This window comes from Chlorocebus sabaeus, chromosome 10 (genome assembly GCF_047675955.1).
Source record: "Chlorocebus sabaeus isolate Y175 chromosome 10, mChlSab1.0.hap1, whole genome shotgun sequence".
Taxonomy (NCBI): Eukaryota; Metazoa; Chordata; class Mammalia; order Primates; family Cercopithecidae; genus Chlorocebus; species Chlorocebus sabaeus.
Window position 1 is genome coordinate 117,154,286 of NC_132913.1, and position 20,842 is coordinate 117,175,127.

Here is a 20,842-nt window from a genome sequence, read left to right on the forward strand (position 1 = left end):
CTTTCCGTCACTAGAAGAAATATGGAAATTCTCCCTCAACCTTTCCATCCATCAGCTGAACTAAATGGAGACGAATGATGAGCAACCTATGCCAAGGCTAAATATAGAACTAGGTGGACCCATAGAAGACAGTGGGTGGGGAAAGGTCACACAGACTAATGGGATATTGAAATAGCAGGAGAGTGTCCGTGTCTGCCAATTGGAGAGACTAAAACAAAGATGACTCCAGAATTTAGAGCTTAGGGTTACTGGAGAAACGAGAATGAACAATTGCCACCCTGAGGTACCGCGATATGGGAGAGAAAGACTGGGGTTCCAGTCTCATTTGCAGGTGATTTTGGACTAGGCAAGAAAGCTTCCTGGGGCTCAGCACCCTCAACTGTAAAAGGAAGGGATGGAACTAGAATGTTCTAAAGGCCTTTAAGTTCTTAATATTGTGTTTCTATGTCTGAAATAGGAATTGCACTGGTTGTAAATGTCATCTTCCTTCTGAAACACAAATGAACAATGTTGGGGTCCAACTATCACAGTATTTTTGTCTCAAAATGAAATTTTTCCCACCTTCTTTAATAAGGATTTCAACTATATTCCAACACCAACTGCTTACTCACTGGGAATAAAGATGTAAAAAAAAATCACTATAGTGCTTATGCCAGTGGTAGACTCAGCCAAGAAATGCATCCCAAGACATTTTCTCCAAATCCAAATAATAAAAATGCTCATTCATTTTACTGAATCAAGAACTATATGTCTTAGTGAAATACACATTCCATGTTTTGATATGTCTTTACTTCTGTCTTAGAAACTCTACATCAATTCAAAAAATTATTCCAAGATTAATTTGGTCAGTCCATTATTCCCCTCAATTCTGAGTCAGTTTTCTTGAAACCAGCTTGTCCTGATTTTTGTATGTGAGTTGAGTCACATTTGTAAGTAGGCTAAAAGGAAATTATAAGCAGAATTGAAACATGTGGCTATAAAATGAATCCATTAAAAACAAATCCTTACTTATTGTTTCCCTACTTTTTCATGCTGTCTCTTTAAAACATACTGCATTTGGAAATTACCTTGAAATCTCAGTACTTTTGCTTTAGTCTGATCAACACATAGTGATAAATCATAGTGATGAATCTCTAAGCTCTGCTCAGCTGCAGATATATCAAGAATTAAATGAATTGTTCTTCGAAAACCTGATCTGCCCTTTGTCCCTTGGTTTCCATATTTAACTAGTCCTAAGAGATAGCACTCAACTGCACTTACTGACATAGGCACACCAGCCTCAAATGAAATGCTATTTTTTTTTTACTTTTAGTCATTCAAAGTCCAGTTTCTTGAATCAAAAACTTGCAGAACAATTCCAGTGCATACATTTTTGTTTCGCCTCTCATCAGAGACACTCATACATCCTATCAAATTCTTTTTTACAAAACAATTCCATCAATACAAGAAATATGTCGACTTCTGCCTCTTTTGTACGCAGGAAAAGAAGTCTGCAGGCAAACTGGGAACTAAACTTCCTGTGAAGATTGTATGATCATCTCAACCAATGCAGAAAAAACACTTATTGAATTTAACATCTAGGTAGAGTGAAGACTTTTAGCAAACTAGGAATAGAAGGAAATTTCTTTTATCCGATAAAGAGTGTCTACAAAAAACCTTGAGCAAATATAATACTTATTGGTGAAAGGGAGAACAGTTTCTCTCTGAAAATGAGAAGAAAGCAAGGATGTTTGCTAATACCACTTCCATTGAACACTGCACTAAATGTCCTACACGGTGCAATGAGGCAAAAATAAAAAGAAAGTATAAGGATCCAATAAGAAAATAAGCTGTCAATTTACAGACTATATGATTATTTATGCAGATGAATTATTAAAATATGGAACTTCGGCAAGTTTGCTGCATGCAAGGTCAAAATTTACCAAAAAATAAAAATATTTTGCATCTCCATGTATCAGCAGCAAACTAAAGATAATTTTCTCAAAGGGGCTATTTATAATAGATGAAAAAAATTAAATTCCTGGTAATAAATCAAATTTTAAAAGTGCATGATCTCAACAAAGAGAATTGCAAAGGGGGAATATTCTAGTCATGAATTAGAAAACTCGATATTAGAAAGACTCAAATTTTTCTTAAAGTAACCTACAAGATTCAGTGCTGCTGCAACAGAAATCACAACAGTTGTGTGCTTCTGTAAAATGGCCCACGATAGCACAGACAGGCTTGAATAAGAACAATGTGGGAGGGCTTGCTCTATTAGAAAGCAGGGATTTTAAAGCTATAATAATTAGGATAGCATGATATTGGCAGAAAGATGAACAAATAGACCAATGGAACAGAGAGACAAGAAACAGAAAGGATCACGCAGGGACACTTGACTTCTAGAATAGAGTCTTTTCAAAAAACTGACATCCAATGAGAAAAAAAAATGAAGATTTTTTTCTCTCTCAAGCCATATACAAAAATGAACTCCAATTGGATTATAGATCCAACTGAAAGGTAAAAAATTAAGCTTCAAAAAGATAATAGAAGAGAATATCTGTGTAACCTTATAGTAAACAAATATGTAATAAACAGAACACAAAGAGCACTAACTGTAAGAATATTAATGAGCTGGATGACAACGGTTATAGTATACTGATAAAATATACTACACAGCCATGAAAAAAGAAAGAACTATAGCCTTATACAACAAGTAGAACTAATTCCCCCGAACACAGTGCTTTTTCCACTTGTGTAAAGATTGTAAACAGCAAAAGTGACCCATGCTGGAAGTCAGAAGAGTGATTAACTTTGGGGAGCTGGGAGAGGTGGAGACAAGGAAGCTGCTGGAGGGCAACATTGTCAACCTTGATCTGAGTGGTGGTTACACAGGTGTTCATTTTATGATAATACATTGAGCTGTACATATTTTGGGGAGCGCTTTTCTGTATATATTTTGTGCTTTGCAATTTTTGAAAACTGTCTTTAAAACACCTACCATGTGCACATATCTGACATACTCTCTGTTCCTTGATTGTCATATTTAGTTAGCAAAGATGATGAAACTAACTTGCCTCTACCCAGAAGTAACCATAAGGTTCCTTCCTGACTTTCCTCCCAGGCAAGAATGCCACACAGATTCCAGAGCGACTCTCCCTCCAGCACAGTGACCACACGAAGCCACAGGGACCAGGAGAGCCAGCAGAAGCCGAGAGCCAGCAGCCTCTGTGCCCCTCTAATGAGTTTGACCTTCCTCCTAGAAGACACAGAAAGCCAATGAAACATGTCAAACGGGTGGAAACTCAAGTCGGAGTAGCACTTTGAAAAGAAATTTTCACTTTTGTTGGGGACCCCAAACGTTTTAAATGTTCTCATTTCTTTATTTTTTAAATAGGACAAATGACATGCTCTTTATTTTTAAAGAATAAATAAAGAACAAATGATACCAACGTGGGGTAGCAGGAAGCTGGAAAACCAGGCACGTAGTAGGCTCTCAAAAAATATTTCTTGTCTGAAACAAAGAAGAGACCCCATCGCTTTCTAAATCATTCTTTATTCAGAACATTCCCTCCCAGGAAGAGTGTTCTTCTGTATCTGCTAGGCTCAGTGGCCTGGGATCCTTAAGAGAAGTCAGACAGAGAAATCTATGAGTGTCTGTGAAACCAGGTGCAAGAGCAGAAAAATCAGGGTCACCTTGTTTAGTTAAAGTGGGGGGGAGGCTTTGGGTTGAGCCGTCAAGTGCCAAGAGTTCTCATGTACCTGCCTGGCCTCTTGACTGCTTTGATGTGTGTGTTTCTCTCTGCAGGCACACAAAATTCCCTCGGCTCTCTTTTCAGTTTTCTAACCTTACTTGGAAACAGCTGCTCTAATTTCAATACCCATCTGCTCCCGGGAATAGGACAAAAATCAGTGGCTCTGCAGATAAATCTAAAGTCTTCGGGTATCCAACCTCATTTATCTGGAGATAAGCCTTCTATATACAGCAGGCTTCGTATAGGCAGCTACACTAAGAAAAACACTAAAAAGGAAAATGAGTAAAAACTCAAGCCACCAAAAGAGCAGGGGGCCCTAGATATCCAGTACCAATTGTTTTAAAATCAACAAGAGCCAAAGACCTCCAAATTGCACGTGTGTTCAGACTGTCTCATTGCAAGATTGAAAAGAGGATCTTTGATTGTCTAGCAAATCTGCTCAAAGGCCAGGGTTGTTTTATTTATTTATTTATTTTCCATGAGGAAGCTGAGAGGACCTTGTAGGTATGAAAGACAAAAGAAACAAAAGAAAAAAGTAAAAACAGGGCTAAAAGTGGAAGAGGTCATCCGTAAAAGCCCTACCGACTAGAAACAGTCATGGATTGTGAAGCAGAGAAACAAGGAGTCACAACAGAGACCCGAGTCTCTGCAGCCTAGGAGTTCAGACAGGAAGCAAAGGGATGAGGGCAGAAACCCACCACCACCCTAATTGTGCAGCTCTGTGGACACAGGACAGCTATACAGGGAAGCAGAAGAAACCTGTACAATTGTATCTAGTGAAGCAGTATGGCAAAGGTACCATAGCTTTGAAGACACTCTACAATACTGATCATTCCAGTTCTCTCTTTAAATGCAAATATTTAGCATTTCCAATTGAGGCATAAAATTAGTAGGCCAGAAGAACCCACTGGGAAAACTGTCAGAAAAGTATAGCCATATAGAATTAATGGCTTTTCAAGCAAACAATTTTTGAGCACAGAGGATCCTCTGAACTGTTTTAGAATGTTGATGAAATCAATCCCATTTAATAATGCTTTCCATGTTGAACTATGTGAATTGTTAGTGTAGAAAGATTATAGACACCATACCAGCCTGGGCAACATGGCGAAACCCCCTCTACAAAAACAAATGCAAAAACTAGCTGGGCATGGTGGCACGCACCTGTAATCCCAGCTACTTGAGGGGCTGAGGAGGTATGATTGCTTGAACCTGGGAGGCAGAGGTTGCAGTGAGCCAAGATAGCGCCACTGCACTCCAGCCTGGGTGACGGACCAAGACCCTGCCTCAAAAAAAAAAAAAAAAAAAGATCATAGATACGTGACTTATCTTGCATATGCAAATGCCATAGGCATTCATACAACAAAAACTTCGATGGAAAATTTCACTATTCAGGATTTTAATTGAACTGATGGCCAGACCCTTCTCTGGTGAAAAAAAAAATTAGATAAAATTTAGAATGCTTTGATTCGGAGGTAAGTTTTAAAAAGGGAGGGAAGAAAGGGGGGATCCTCAAGTTTCAGGAATGATAAGAAAATTCACAACCAGAAAACTCAGCACATGATGACACTGCATTGACCACACAGCCTACAGAGTTGGAAATAAGACCTACAGTTCTGGGAGCTGGGGTTCTAAAAATCACATGGGAGTGTTCCAGCTCTTTTAGAATCTGTCTAGCAGGCTTTCTGGTTTTTACAGGAAGGCCCGCCCCCCCCCCCGCCCCCCCCCCCACACACACACTCAAATGGGGATGGGAAATGGGGCCTTGAGCACAGGAAAGGACAGGCAACTATAACTGACCCCACACATGAAGCCTCTTAGAGCCTCCTGTCTGTTTAGAGAAGGCAGAAGGGACACTAGATAAATCCACCAACAGGCCTGGGGTAACAGCAGAAAAACTGACATCTCTACAGTCTTTGGATTAAAAAAACAAATCCCATGAATAATTAAAACTTCCCATATGAATGTCCCCTGTGACTAACAACATCTCCTTCATGTAGACATCCTAAACCAAAAATTCACATTAAAAACGTGTTTAGGGCCAGGCACAGTGGCTCACACCTGTAATCCCAGCACTTTGGGAGGCCAAGGCAGGCGGATCACTGGAGGTCAAGAGTTCGAGACCAGCCTGACCAACATGGTGAAACCCTGTCTCCACTAAAACTGCAAAAATTAACCGAGCGTGGTGGTGTGCTCCTGTAATTCCAGCTACTTGGGAGGCTGAGGCAGGAGAATCACTTGAACCCACAAGGTGGAAGTTGCGGTGAGCCGAGATGGTGCCACTGGCACCCCATACTGGGCAACAAGAGCGAAACTCCATTTCCAACAACAGCAACAACAAAATGTGTTTAGGATCAGTACAGGAGTGGAGTGACACTTTTCACAATACAGGACACATGGGACTCACACACATGCATGTGTACACACAGACTCTTATCATAATCAGCACACAGTAAAAATTACAAACCATACAAGGAAAGAAGCCACCATCCGCACTTGGAACTGTGGATAAGGGTCAACAAAACCTTTTCCACTCCTGCATCAATATGTATTTACGCATTTTAAGATGAAATAAGATGCTTAAAAGAAAACCAAAACTGTTTTATAATTCCTCACAACTTCTTTAATTAACTGACCTGATTAACTGTCCTGATACCTTTGATAAGAAGACTTCTACTAAAGATATTAATAGCTAAGATTTCTGAGTGCTTATGCTATATCTGGCATGGTTCTTGACGCGCTTCCTATATTAATCCACTTTATCTTCACTATCACCCTGTGAGGCAGGTACTGTTATCTGCATATTATCTCTCAGGCTCAGAAACTAACTTGTTCACGGTCCCTCAGCTAGTAACATAATGAGAATACTAATCCAGGTGGAACAGTACAACTCCAGTCAAAATCCCATGCTTCTTTTTTGTTCTCTGACTTATCAAGTTGATCCAAAACACAAATGAGAGATGAAAGGACCAAATATTTTCAAGATAATTTGAAGAAGAATAAAGACACATGACTTTATTCCCCCAGAAATAAAAATTTATTATAAATCTATAACTACATTAAACAATGTTTCAGATGAGAGAGCAGAGATTTGCCATGTAGAGAAACTTCGAATATAACAGGGAAAGCATTAAAAATTAGTGTAGGCGCGATAGCTCACGCCTGTAACCCCAGCGCTTTGGAGGGCCGAGGTGGTCGAATCAGGAGTTCAAGACCAGCCTGGCCAACATGATGAAACCCCACCTCTACTAAAAATACAAAATAAGCCAGGCATGGTGGTACATGTATGTAATCTCAGCTACTCGGGAGGCTTGAGGCACGAGAATTGCTTGAACCCGGGAGGCAGAGGTTGCAGTGAGCCAAGGTCATACCACTCCACTGCAGCCTGGGTGACAGAGCGAAACTCTGTCTCAAAAACAAATAGTGTAGGAAAGTTCAACTTTTTAGTAAGTGATACTTGAATAATTGCTAATTGCTGACCCCGGGACTAACATAAATATCTAACTTATACCACACATCCACACACACAATGAATTCCAGATGGATTTTGTATGACAATGTTACAAATACAACCTCAAAACTTTTAAATCAGGAGTTGACAAATTGCAGCTCACAGACCAAATGTGGCCCATTGCCTGATCTTAATAAATCAAGTTTTACTGGAGCACGGTCACACCCATCAGCATGTCCATTGTCCAAAGCTGCTTCCCCACAGTTGAGTAGCTGCAACAGACAAGTGGCCCACAATGCCTAAACTATTTACTCTCTGGCCCTTTGCTGAAAGTTTGCTGATTCCTGCTTCAGTTGAAAATATAGGACAATACCTTGATGACATCAAGATAGAAAATAATCTCTTGAATGAGACTCATAAAAGGTGAATAAATTAAACTGCATGAAAATTTAAATGAATGAACTAGAGCTATGTCTGAAAGCCACAGACACATCGCAGAAACACCGTAGTGAGTGGAAAAAAGTAAGTTGTGAAAGGATCCTGCAGTGTCACACGTGGTCTACGCGTATTTTATGCCTATGTTGCAAAAATATTTTAAAAGACAGAAGCTTACAACCCAACTCAGAACAATCATTGTTTCTGGGTACAGAGGGAGGGAAGTGGGTTGGGGAGGAGTAGGGTAGTGGCAGTGGGGGTGGCGGGCTTTAACCGTATTTGCCTGTTTTATTTTTTTCCTAATAATTGGAAACCAATATGGCAGAATGATGTTTGTTGAATCTCAGTGGCAGATGCTAATTATACTATTCTTCGTGCTTTTCTGTAGGTTTAAAATAGTTCATAATAACTATTTTAATTAAAAATGTGATCTTAGCCAGGCATAGTGGCTCACGCCTGTAATCGCAGCACTTTGGGAGGCCAAGGCAGGTGGATTGCTTGAGGTCAGGCGTTCAAGACCAGCCTGGCCAACATGGTGAAACCCCATCTCTACTAAGAATACAAAAATTAGCTGGGCGTAGTGGTGAGCACCTGTAATCTCAGCTACTTGAGGCTGAGGCAGAAGAATCACTTGAACCCAGGAGGTGGAGGTTGCAATGAGCTGAGATTGTGCCACTGCACTCCAGCTTGGGGAACAAGAGCGAAACTCTGTCTCAAAAATAAATAAATAAAAATGTGATCTTCATCATTCAAGCACCTTCTCTGTTCCAGGCATTTCTGTAGCCCAGGGGCTGGCAAATTCTGACCCACAGGCCAAATGTGACCTGCAACCTGTATCTGTACAGCCTATGAGGCAAGAATGATGTTTATGCTTTTTAAAGGTTGAAAAATCAAAAGAAGATTAATATTCCAAATAATCACGTAAATGTTTGATAAGATTCAAGTTTCAGTGCCCATCGATAAAGCTTTATTGAAACACAACCACGATCATTCGTTTTACATATTATCTGGCTGCCTTCACATGGCAACGGCACAGGTGAACAGTTGCCGCAGAGACCTTGTAGCTCACAATGCTGAAAATATTAACTATCTGCCCCTTTACAGAAAAAGTTTGCTAACCCCTGCACTAGGCCCTGAAAACATGCAAAGCCTCTGTTCCTGAAGTGCTGGTGGAGGGACACAGTGACAAACACCATAGACAGAGCAACACTGTCACACATCGCTGCTTATGTGTATGACCAATGCAGAAAAAGGCAAGGACGATTTTCTTGCATGGATTGTACATTCTACTTTTTATAGCTTCAATAAAAATGGCTAAATAATTGTGGAGCTCTCCCAGGGAGGCAGGAGTAATGTCTGGATTGTAATATTTTTACTCTCTTCTTCTCCCACCAGAATTATAATCACTGATTCAGCCCATTGGCTAGAAATATTCAGTAGGTGAAATTTTACCACATAAAAGTTTTTGTCATGAGAAAAATCAATCCACCCTGCAAAAAAAAATAATAGGAATTTAAACAATGGCATAACTTTGTAGATGATTATTTTAATGTTGTTTGTGCTTTAAGTTCTGTTTGAAGTAAAATATGAACATCATGCCCTGGTACTATTTGTTTTGACAATGGAAGGTTTTCAGACTTTAGAATGAGCCACGCCCAATAAACCTAAGAACAAGTTCTGAAAATAAACAGGAAGGATGAGTGTCCTTTATCAATGAAGAGAGCAAATGACACAGAAAAGGGAGCATTTGTGGCCCACTGTGTCATGCTGCAGAAATCACAGGAAACAATCTAAATGGCCTCACAGCCCATGGACACGGTAGAAGAGAACGGTTTCCTGGAAAGCAGTAAGTGCACTTAGAAGAATGTTATGCAGGAAGCAACTGTTCCACATTCTTAACTGAGACCCGCATTCAGATGGCCAGTTCTATCCAGCGGGGAGCCTGCAGCTGACGTTCATGAGAATGGTTCAGGGTCATGGGAACACCATCAATGGGTGTGCACTTGCTCCATTTGGCAATGCACAGAAATGTACCATTTCCTCAACCACCAACAGCGTACTGGAAGACCACTCACCAGGACCCGGTTCCAGGCTGCGGTCCTTTCATGATACTTATGCATCTTAGAGAACCCTAAGAGCCGCGTCCTTGCCTGTCAAATGCCAATATGGCAATGTATATGCTGCTTATATCCGCAGTTCCCAAACTGTGTGCCAAAGTGCCACGGGGTGCCAAGCTGAAGGCACAGGGCACCACAGATTATATGTTTTTAATTTTCCAGAGAAACACAGGATCTACAACTTCTGTCAGACATTTCACAAACAACTAGCTAGAAGTAGTTCATTGTTTCAACATTAAATCCTATTACATTTTGATGATACCATATCTTACCAAAGCTGGGTTTTTCAGCAATTGCTGGGATAATAAAAGCAAATACTCCCTGACAGTCAATGTGAACAGTAAATGAAGTGATCAACTAAGCAGCTGTATAGTGCCCCACAGGCACACAGTCCCAGCAGAATGTAACTGCGATTACTTAAGAATAAAGCAAATGTATTTTTTTCTTTCAAATTATGTGTATTATTTTTCAAACAGCTACAAAGTTGTTTGCACGTAAGTTGTTGGGATCTAACTACTTAATAAAAAGAACCATTAGCAATACCTTTTGACCTGAAGCACTATAAGAAATTTACCGGGATGCTAAGAGCACCAGGAACCAAGAAAGTTTGGGAATCCCTGGCTTACACGAAAACAGTTGTTGTGACACAATTCATTAAAAGTTCTTCATAAAATGGGTCACTTTATAAATTACATAAGAAGTAAATTTACAAAGTTCTGCCACTTAACAATTCTAGAAATCTCAATAATCAGTCCTCATCTTCTAAAAGAACCAAATAGCTGGAATTTCAGGAGACTGGTAGGCAGACCATAGACAGAACAGGCTTATTGGCAGATTGATTGAAATCAACTAGGTTAGCAAAGCATGCAACTGACACAGCTCTGAAAGATCCCCACAACCACCCTGACCTTGTGAGGTTTCACCTTCGCTTTACAGAGAAGGAAACCAAAGTCCTACAAGGTTACATGCAGGGTTAGGCTCCCTAAGTGACAGAGAAGAATTTCAACCCAGTTCTTTGAACCTGTCTCCACCAGCCCTTCCTCTAAGACGTACTGACAGGAAATCATAAATAACTGCCTTGAAACCTTCATAACATAGTGTCGGTGGCATGTTACACCATCTCCATAACCACTCAGTCCTGAGTCTCTTTGAAGCCCTTTTCTTCAATATGCAGGTGAGGAGTATGAAGCTTTTGTGTTGGTAGTCTGTCACTTTTTGTTATCTTATTGTTCCTATGTTTTGGCAGCTGGTCAATCACAACGTGGATTAAGGCATTAGTTGCAAACTGAAGTCAACCATACTCTGGAGTCGAGCGCTACTAGGGTCAAATCCCAGCACAGCCACATAATACCTCTTAGTTCTTGAGGAGTTAAAGTAACTTATCAACTCCTCACTTTTTGAATATTTGAAATGGGGATAGTACTTTCTTTGAGGAACTGCTGAGGATTATCCGAGAGAATCTAGGTCTCAGGTACAAAACTCTAATCAGGGGAATTGGGAGTTCTGGTCACCCTCATAAATATCAACTGACCAGGTCAGAAAGGCTTCACCTGAGTTCACTATGGGGAATCAGACATTATGGGCATTCTGGATACACTGGGGGACCCTGGTGGAAGCCTGACTGTTAAAAGGACAAAACATCCCAGAGAGAGATTTACCGTAAAAGAAGAAGGTATCTGGTAGAGCCAACCACAGCCAGTAAAGATGCCTCAGGTGAGGCAGAACAGCTCTGGGTCCAAAACTTCCACTGATATGAACTTAGACTGACCCAGCTGTGCATGAGAGCTGTCCACAAAGAGAGCCATCCCTTGGAAGGTTGCAGCTCTATGATTCCAGGAGCTTCGCTGCGGACCCAAAGCTGGGTGGAACATGCTGGGCTCACTGTTTTTTGCACTTTGCCAGAATGGCCTGGAGTTACCAGGCTATTTGGCCCAGGTTTCACTTTGACCAATAGTAGGCACAGTGAGCTCCAAACTGGTTATCTTCGGTCTTCTGACCTAACATCTAGAGTCTGTGATAATTCTATGAAGGACTCAGTTATTTACTTTCCTTATCACATCTACACACGTAGGGAGAGAGAACCGGATGAACTAGTAAGAAATCTTAAAGTGGCAAGTTCTATTACTATGTGTTAGAAAGCAAGAACTTATTCCAACACACAAAACTGTTTTGGACCAAAATACGTATTTGCATATTTAAGGCAAATGTACAAGTGACTTGCTAAAATAAAACAATAGCTTATCTCTAGTTAAAATTCAGTCACACTTGCATCCTCATTAAAACATTTGCATTGTAGAACATCCAACATGAGATACAGTTATCAGGATCTCTATTGTGCCCAGCTCTTCGGGGAAGATTTTCAGCAAACAGCCATTAAAAATCTAATTTTGCTGAATAGAATATAGATTAACGGCCAGTTCATTCTATAAATATTGCTTCTAAAAACAGAAGTTTTGCTGGTAACAGAAAAAAATAAAATCCAAACAGCAGTACCAATTACTACAGCAGCATTTTTAGTAGTTTGGCAATCAGTATGAACCACTGTAGAAAGCAAAATCAAGCATTCAAATATGTGGCTGCAAAAGAGGTAGATCACCTGAATTACAGTCACAGCAAACTTTATTTCTGAACAGTAACACACTCAATACATTGTGTAGAAAATAAAATGCATGATAAATTTTCATATAACTGAGCGAGTGTTCTGTAGCAGTGCTATAAGCGTTGAAAATATGATTTCCAAACCTAAAAATAACCCTGTAAGGCAAATGATACCAACTCCATTTTAGAGGTGAGACATCTAAGACTTAAGTTCACAAACCACAAACATAATATATGGCGCAGGGAAGAGTCAATGCCAGATTGTTTTTACTATACTCTACATTTCCAAAAAAATAATAATAATAATTAAGAGCAAAGTTCCTGGACATTTTTTTTTTTTTTAATCATTTACTTTTCAGGAAAGACAGTTTGAGCTGGGTGAATCTTAGCATACATTTAGAAACAAGTAACTACATAGAGTATCAAGCCCCCAGATCATTAGTCTCTGTTTCAGCCACCCTTCATAAGTGTTGAACTTTAAATTCATAATCATACATGCTAATTGAAGGGCATCATGGCACAGACAAGCAAGTTAGGAGTGAGGCAAAAGTAATTTTGTTTGGCACTGAACAGAGTTTGAGATTTACATCTGAAGATAAGCATCTAAAAATTCAAGACCCATCAGAAAAAAAACATGAAACACAAATAGATGGAATGTTTGTTTCTCAAGTCACCCAGCCTTTCTGAAGTCCTCTGTCGTTGGGAACATGTGAGACTAGCTCCAAGCCCAGTCTCCTGGCCTTAACTCTGTCCTCCTTGCCAGCCTGTTCCCAGACTCTCCTACAGGACATTTTTATTTACAGGGTCATAATTTCCTGGGCTAGGGAGGTAGCTCTATATTCCCCAAAGACTTTCTTGCAGTTTTTACTGGAGCTAGACAGGGTTGTCTTGAGGCTACAGAATGAGGCAAAGAACAGAGCTATGAACCTGGGTATGAGAGACTGGGCTCCAGCCCTGCCTCCTCTGCAGACTGCACACTGACTCTGAATTGCAGCTTCCTTACATAAAATCTAAAAGACCAGTGCCCACTTTCCTCATGGCTGGTTAGAGAAATCAAATGTACAGTGCAATATAATCTTATTATAAAGTTGTATTAATATTTACCTCACATTACCCAAGATACAGTTACTTGAGGTCTAACATTCTATATGTATAGTTGCTTTTATCTGCTAGGGTTAGGAACTAATCTACAAAGACTTTATCTACTAAGATTAGCAGTAATATTTATCACCAAAGTTTCATTCCTAGAAGGGTAAATGGGAATTTACAACAACGACAGAGTCTAGGCAGGACAGTTGGTGACGCCTCCCCACCCCCACTCAACGATGCATTTTCCAAGTCATTCAAAGGGTTCAGAATTGTTCTGTAGAGGCTAGGCGTGGTGGCTCACACCTGTAATCCCAACACTTTGGGAGGCTGAAGCAGGCGGATCACCTGAGGTCATGATGGAGTTCGAGACCAGCCTGACCAATATGGAGAAACCCCATCTCTACCAAAAACACAAAATTAGCCGGGCGTGGTGGTGCATGCCTGTAATCCCAGCTACTCAGGAAGCTGAGGCAGGAGAATCGTTTGAACCTGGGAGGCGGAGGTTGCGGTGAGCCGAGATTGCGCCATTGTATTCCAGCCTGAGCCACAAGAGCAAAACTCCGTCTTAAAAAAAAAAAAAAAAAGAAACAAAGAAAGAAAGAAAAAAAAAAAAAAGAATTGTTTTGTAGAGGACAAAGTGTCACATTTCTTTGGTGGTCATCCCTTCACTACGGGACTAGTGGCAAAAAAAAAAAAAAAAAAAATTCTATTTAAAGCTATTGCAAAGCAAACAGCCACAAGAAGTGAGGGTAGCTAAGATCCAGCTAAAAGTCTGGGTTTCTGAGGGTTTAATTCCCCAGGCGGACATGGACCTGCATGTAGGAATCTGAATGATAAGGCCAGCATGGCATGGAATACTTTATCAAAGCTCGAAAGTGAAGGGACCGCTTTTACTGGAAAACAAGTTTCACAAACACCCAATGTTAACCTCCATTAAAGTTGCTACTCAAATAGATACAAGTATATTTTTATTAAAAATCACAAAACTGATAAACTTAAATTAATATAATGTGGTAGAAAATACTACTTTGCTGCAGCTAGTTGGTTGCTCATAGGTGACCGTGCTCATGAAGTTTCTCTGGAGTGTGCCACTGATGCTACCATGGGCTATGGGGCCACCATGGGCCATGTGATGTTGAATCCTCCCACATCCTCTCCTCGTTCAACCCACCATGAAACTTGTCCTGTGGTTCCATGTGACTTTGGACCTTCACTTGGAGCAAATACATCACTGACTTATTACTGATTATTTTTTTCTCATTGGCCAACTCTATGATCAATCCAAGCAGGCCTTGTATCTCAGAGTGGTACTCAATCATAAAGTGGTCGCTTCTGATCTAAGGTGATGATAACCAGAGAGCACACGAACATTACACATTATCTCAGCCAACTCACAGACCTCCCTGAGAATACACCCACAGACAGCGTGTGTGTCCCTCTTTCGTCTTTCTGTCCCCAGAAACATTGCTGTAGAAGAAAGAACACTAACTGGGGAATCAAGAGAACAATGGCACTCTCTATCCACTTGTGGTCATCATCTCCACACTCTGGGTGTCATGGGTGAAGTGAGGGAGCTGTCTCGAATCTAGATCATCTCTAGGGCTCTTGGCAGGTCCACCTTCTATAATGCCATTAATCTCTAATACCCTGGGGTGATTCCAGGACCATCTCTAGGAAAAGGCTCACATAGGCTAAGTGAGCAATCCTAATGTATCTTAAATCATGGTGTTTACCTGGACACGTGGCCTGTCCTGGTCTCTGGGGTGAGGCCTTTGGCATGCTTATGCAGATGGGAGGGTCTGCTACAGGTTGCTCTGGCCACGCTGTGACAACTTGTCCTGGAAAGGTCCTGAACATGGCTAATTCTGGCAGCCACCAGAGCACATCCACTGAAGAAGATCCAAAAGACGAAAAGCCGGCATTTCAACCTTGCATTGATTTCAAAACATGCAAAATGAGTTCAATAAATAGGAAATCCTTTATGACACTTGATTTTATGTATCAAAACCCAACATTAGCTCTACAACAAGTAAAAATCAGGATGGAGAGTATGATAACTAAAATAAGAAAAAAAAGAGCTCCCTTTCTTGATTCCATAACAGTAAACGTACATTCTAGAACAGAGATTATGACACGGTTATATTTCCAGTATTTAGATCCCATTTATTCAAATAATTGCAACCTAATTGTGTGGAGCTATTTTAAATACTGATTTGCTTCCCATTTAAATTAAAACCTCATCACCTGCGACTATTATTCCAAACATGTTCCTTATAATTTAGACAATGAAATATTAATTATAATTTTGAAAATTAGCTTTGCTTAGATACGCTGTTCTCAATAACTTTTAGTCCTCTGAAAAAGGCTCTTAAAGACCGATCCACCAAACACATTTGCTGTATCCTTTTCTATTTCAATTTTTTAACACAAAAAAGGAGTTTATTTTTTTTTTTTTCTGATATTGTAAGTCATTTATTTCTATACTTCATAAAGAAGACAAAGGAAAGAGAGTTTTTTTGTTATAAGCATGAAAAGAGACCCAGGTGAGAAATTCAGGCTGGGCATGGTGACTCTCGCCTGTAATCCGTGCACTTTGGGAGGCTAAGGCAGGAGGATCACTTGAGTCCAAGAGTTCAAGACCAGCCTGGGCAACATGGCAAACCCCATCTCTATCAAAAATACAAAATTAGCTGGGTGTGGTAGCACACACCTGTGGTCCCAGCTACTTAGGAGGCTGTGGTGGGAGGATCGCTTGAGCCCAGGAAGTCAAAACTGCAGTGAGCCACCATCATGTCACTGATATGACTGCACGCCAATCTGCGTGATTCAGTGAGCCCTGTCTCAAAAAACAAAAAAAGAAAAGAAATGTAGTCACCTGATGGAGAAGTCACATGACCCCTGGGCTTTTGTTGCTACATCCATCCAATGGTGATAACCCCCCTTTTCCAGCACAGAGGCAAGAGCTGTGCCCAACGGCCTTCAGAGCCTGCCAGTCCTATGTTCTCATAGATATAATGTAGGCAATAGAACATGACAGCTGTTTTTTACATCACAGGTACTACTGGCCAGGAAATAGTGAATCCAAAATTCCCCTAAGAGTCTGGACGTAGGTGGAAATACATAGTGGTTATTACACAAAAAGCTTCATGCTGTGAAGGCCCCACAGGAGAAAACATTGTCAGTCTAGAAAGGGGATGACACCAGGCCAACACCATTCCTTTGAATAAGAGTTCTTCCCAATTCCTCCCTGTAAAAAATATAGTCAGGAAAAATGGAACCGCACTACATGCTTCTTATTGCGCTTCATACTATGTGGCTCCAGAAGGTGGGCTCCATAATTCTCAACTCAAACTCATGTCTTCATGAAGACTTGTTTCCAAGGGCGTGTCACGCAGCATGTGACGTAGCTCACCATGCATCAGCCTCGCAAAGCTGGTGCCCCAGACGCACAGCCCACCCCAGTGAATTCTGCCTTAACAAGGCTTCGTTCTTCCACCAGGGCACCGAGTCTCAGCTGCCCTCCAAATTGTTACGTTGCAAATTTCATACCCTATTTGTGAGTAGACTAAAGTCAACAAAACTAGTAAATCGGCTGAATTTAATAATTTTTAGGTACGCCAATTCAGTAACTGTTATATAAGCTAAATAAAATAATATTCCTCTTTTTAAATTTCTTTGTTTTTATTTTAACATCCCTTAAAGTGGCCTCCTGGCTCAACCAAAATTTTATATAGCTGAGCACACAGTGGCTCATGTCTGTAATCCCTTTGGGAGGCTGAGGGAGGAGAATCACTAGAAGCCAGGAGTTCTAGACCAGCCTGAGCAATATAGCAAGACCCCCTCTACCCCCACTCCCGCCGCCCATCTCTACAAAAACATTTTAAAATTAGCTGGGCACAATGACTTGTGCATGTAATTCTAGCTCCTCAGGAGGCTGAAGATTGCTTGAGCCAAGGAGTTCGAGGTCACATTGTGCCACTGGATTCCAGCCTGGGGGACAAAGTGAAACAGTGTCTCTAAAAGAATTTATACACACACACACACACACACACACAATCATTTACTTACCTAGCATATGCCACTGAACAAAGCTAAAAAATCCTCAAGTAGGTAAAATTTATTGAATAATTATGTACTGTATGCCTGGAGAAGGCCTTTGGTTAGGATATTTTATTTTTATTTTGAACACATATCTAACAAAATTCATTACCTGGTTGCATAGCCCAAATAAATTAGAAGCTACACATTAGAAAGAAAAGTTTTTACTAAAAAACCAGCTAGTGATATAAGCTCAGAGAGACATCTGGCTTGGAAAGAAGCAGGAAAAATATATGAAAGGGAGAAACATGGAGTCAAGAAGTTGGCTACTGGAGGCCACTGGGTGGGGGTTGGGGGTGAGAGGACAATGTCCTAGGGCTTCTGATCAGTTACTGCCTGATTCTAAATTAAAGACCAAGATAACGCCCTTCAGTTACAACAGAGAGGGTAAATTATATTCTGTGTGCTCTGCTGGTACATATAGTGTACTGAGGGACCATTTGTTAAAAATGACTGCAAAGAATAACATCAGAGTTTAAAGAATAAACTTCAGGTATCTGGGAAACTCATTTAAAGTAATTTATCAAATGCTAGGTAAAGGAGCTGGTACTATATTTTAAATAATTAAATAATAGTGAATATAAATTTACTACAGTGATATCCAGTTGGATTATTTTTACATATATTATTTCTTTACGCTATTTCATAGAATATCTGAAATGCATAAATGGGTACTAACAGCCCATTTGCCTACATGTAAAATAGCTGGTTGCCTCAGCTTAGAACTAGAAGGGGAAACAAAGTGTGTGTGTGTGTGTGTGTGTGTGTGTGTCTACGTATATATATACACACACATACACATATATAAAACTAATAATAACACCTGAGATTTTTTAACACGTCAACTATCACAAATTTTACTTAGTAGGAAAGAGTGTTATCATCAAGATAGTGATAATAGCATAATCCTGAGTCACAGTAGTCTAATATTAGTACTGAGTCAACCTCAGAGGATTTCTACCCAGTCGGCTTTTTATAATGTCAGTAATTTCACACACCAATTTAAATTAGATATATTTAAATCATTTCCTCAAAAGTTTGAATCAATATAAACATCAAAGTGACCTTGAGATTAGCTAATATTTTAATTAGGTCAAAAAAGATTAGCAAAACTTTCTATGCCTGAGTTTTCTGTTACTCAGAAATGAGCAGTTTGATCATCTCTGAATCTGTCCCCATGGTCTTTGTGGATTCATGTGGTTTGTAGCCTGCAGTCACTCACAAAGGACAAGTGTAACGTGTACTCAAACGGCAGCACCACAGGGGCACCAGGAAAGCCTCCACAGTGTCCAGGGAGAGCAAAGCCACCAGCTGAGGTCACGAAGGTCACATCTGGTGGATAGGCAGTCGTGGACATTTCTACTAAGAGCTATGACTAAAATAATCCTCCATAGTTTACAGAGTATCTGCATATATGTTACTGAATGAGCAAATAGGTGAATGAATGAAGTGAGATGCAATACTACTCACTGTTTTAAATGTGGTACACTCTAAAACCTTACCCTAGCCTTCAGCATCTTCAAAGAAAATGTAATAAGAAAATGGGAATCATTAATAATAATTTTACATTGGCTATGAGAAATTAGCAAAGCTACTTCTGGCCATTCTCATCATTTGGTGGCCTCTCGTGCAGATTGCCTACAAGTGACAGCAAGGCTGACAGACCTGCTGTGTTTGCTGGCGTGGCATTTGGCAGGCTAACCTAGTCCAAAAGATCAGAACCAGATTTTACACAAGAAATGTGACCCAGGTTTTGAAATCTGTCAGTCGTGGGTTCCAGTTCTGCCCCTTTTCCTTTCTATCAGGTTGGTGCAAAAGTAATTGTGGTTTTTGCCATCACAAGTAATGGTAAAATCACAATTAGTTTTGCACCAACATAATAGTAGTATCACACCAGGCAAGTCTGTCAACTCCTTAAATCAAGATGTAGCTAATGCCAGAACTGAACTCCTAAGGTTGTTTGGAGACTGCATGAGAGAGTGCATATAAGGCCCTGACCAAGGTGTCTGCTACAGAGTAAACACTTGCATATGCCAGCCACCATTAATGCTGCCGTGAATTCTAAGAATGCCTCGATCCCATGGCAATAAGTTTACGAATAAGTAAATTAATTTTCTTGTCTCATCTCTCATCCCATGGGTCATTCTCTACCTGCACTACTATTCCATTCTCACCTTTGTTTTTGAACAAGGAAAAGCCTTGTGAGATCAAGCAATTAAGCGTTCTTTTATTATTATGAAGCTGAGAGGAAGTGAAAAATCACGAGGGTGAAGTTTCTTCACACTTGAGAAAGCAGACTGATGGAGCTAATATGGGATGCACGGGAAGTTTGTTCAGAACCAAAGCGACTTGGATGGGCACCCTCTCAGCCTGTGGGCGTCGCGGAAGAACAGAATCACCCTCCCATCCTGGACCGGAATGTGATATAAAAAGAGCATCGCTCCCGAGAGACACAATGGATAGAAATAATAATGGAAAGGAAATAAATTCAGAAAGCAATTAAGGAACTGTCAACAGAAAGGGCTGAGCAAAACCAGATATCAAAATTACCATGTAATCTTTTTTCATGTATCTTTTTGGCTCAAATTACTTTCATATCAGAGTTATAATTCTGGATATCACTACAAGCCATTGGCCTCACAGTTGGCACTCTCCTTACCCCCAACAAATTACATGTCAGCCATTGGGCTTCAGCCATCATCATTCTTTCAAGAAGGGCTCCTGTCAATCACCTCACTGTGTATGATGAGATGAGCCGCAGCCTCGAGGCAGAAGCAGCCCTCTGCGTTTTGGGGTGCTCGGTAGCTTCTGCAGACACAAACATTCTCTTTTGCTTTCCTGATAGAGATCCCTGAAAATCCTCAGAGAAACACCAACCCCACACTGGGATGGGGCATCAGTCCCTTGAGAAGTTATGGGCTGAATTGCATCCCCCCAAAATCCATATGTTGAGGTCCCACCCCTTGGTATGTCAGAATGCAACTATATTTGAAGATGAAGTCTTTAAGGGGTGATGAGATGAAAATGAGGCCGTGAGGGTGGGGCCCTGGTCCAACAGGACTACTGCCCTTAAAAGGAGTCGTCACACCAGGGATGCCCATGACGGAAGGAAAGGCCGTATGAGGACGCAGTGAAAAGGCAATTGTTTGCAAGCCAAGGAGAGAGGCCTCAGGAGAAATCAAACCTGCTGACACCTAATCTCAGACTCCCAGGCTCCAGCACTGTGAGAAAATAAATGTCTGCTGTTTAAGCCACCTCGTCTGTGGTGCTTGTTATGGAAGCCTTAGCTAACTCATACAAGAAGTTCCTGTGCGTTTCCAAGG

General features: G+C 40.6%; 1 protein-coding gene and 1 non-coding gene across 2 annotated transcripts in view; one reads left to right on the forward strand and one right to left on the reverse strand.

The window, feature by feature from the left end:
* DNER (delta/notch like EGF repeat containing) overlaps positions 1-20,842 on the reverse strand; it is a 355,480-nt gene that overhangs the window by 237,844 nt on the left and 96,794 nt on the right. The gene's annotated exons all lie outside the window — the stretch shown is intronic.
* Positions 5,378-5,439, forward strand: LOC119625483 (U7 small nuclear RNA). Its single transcript, XR_005241677.1, has one exon. It is a non-coding gene; the product is annotated as a U7 small nuclear RNA (small nuclear RNA).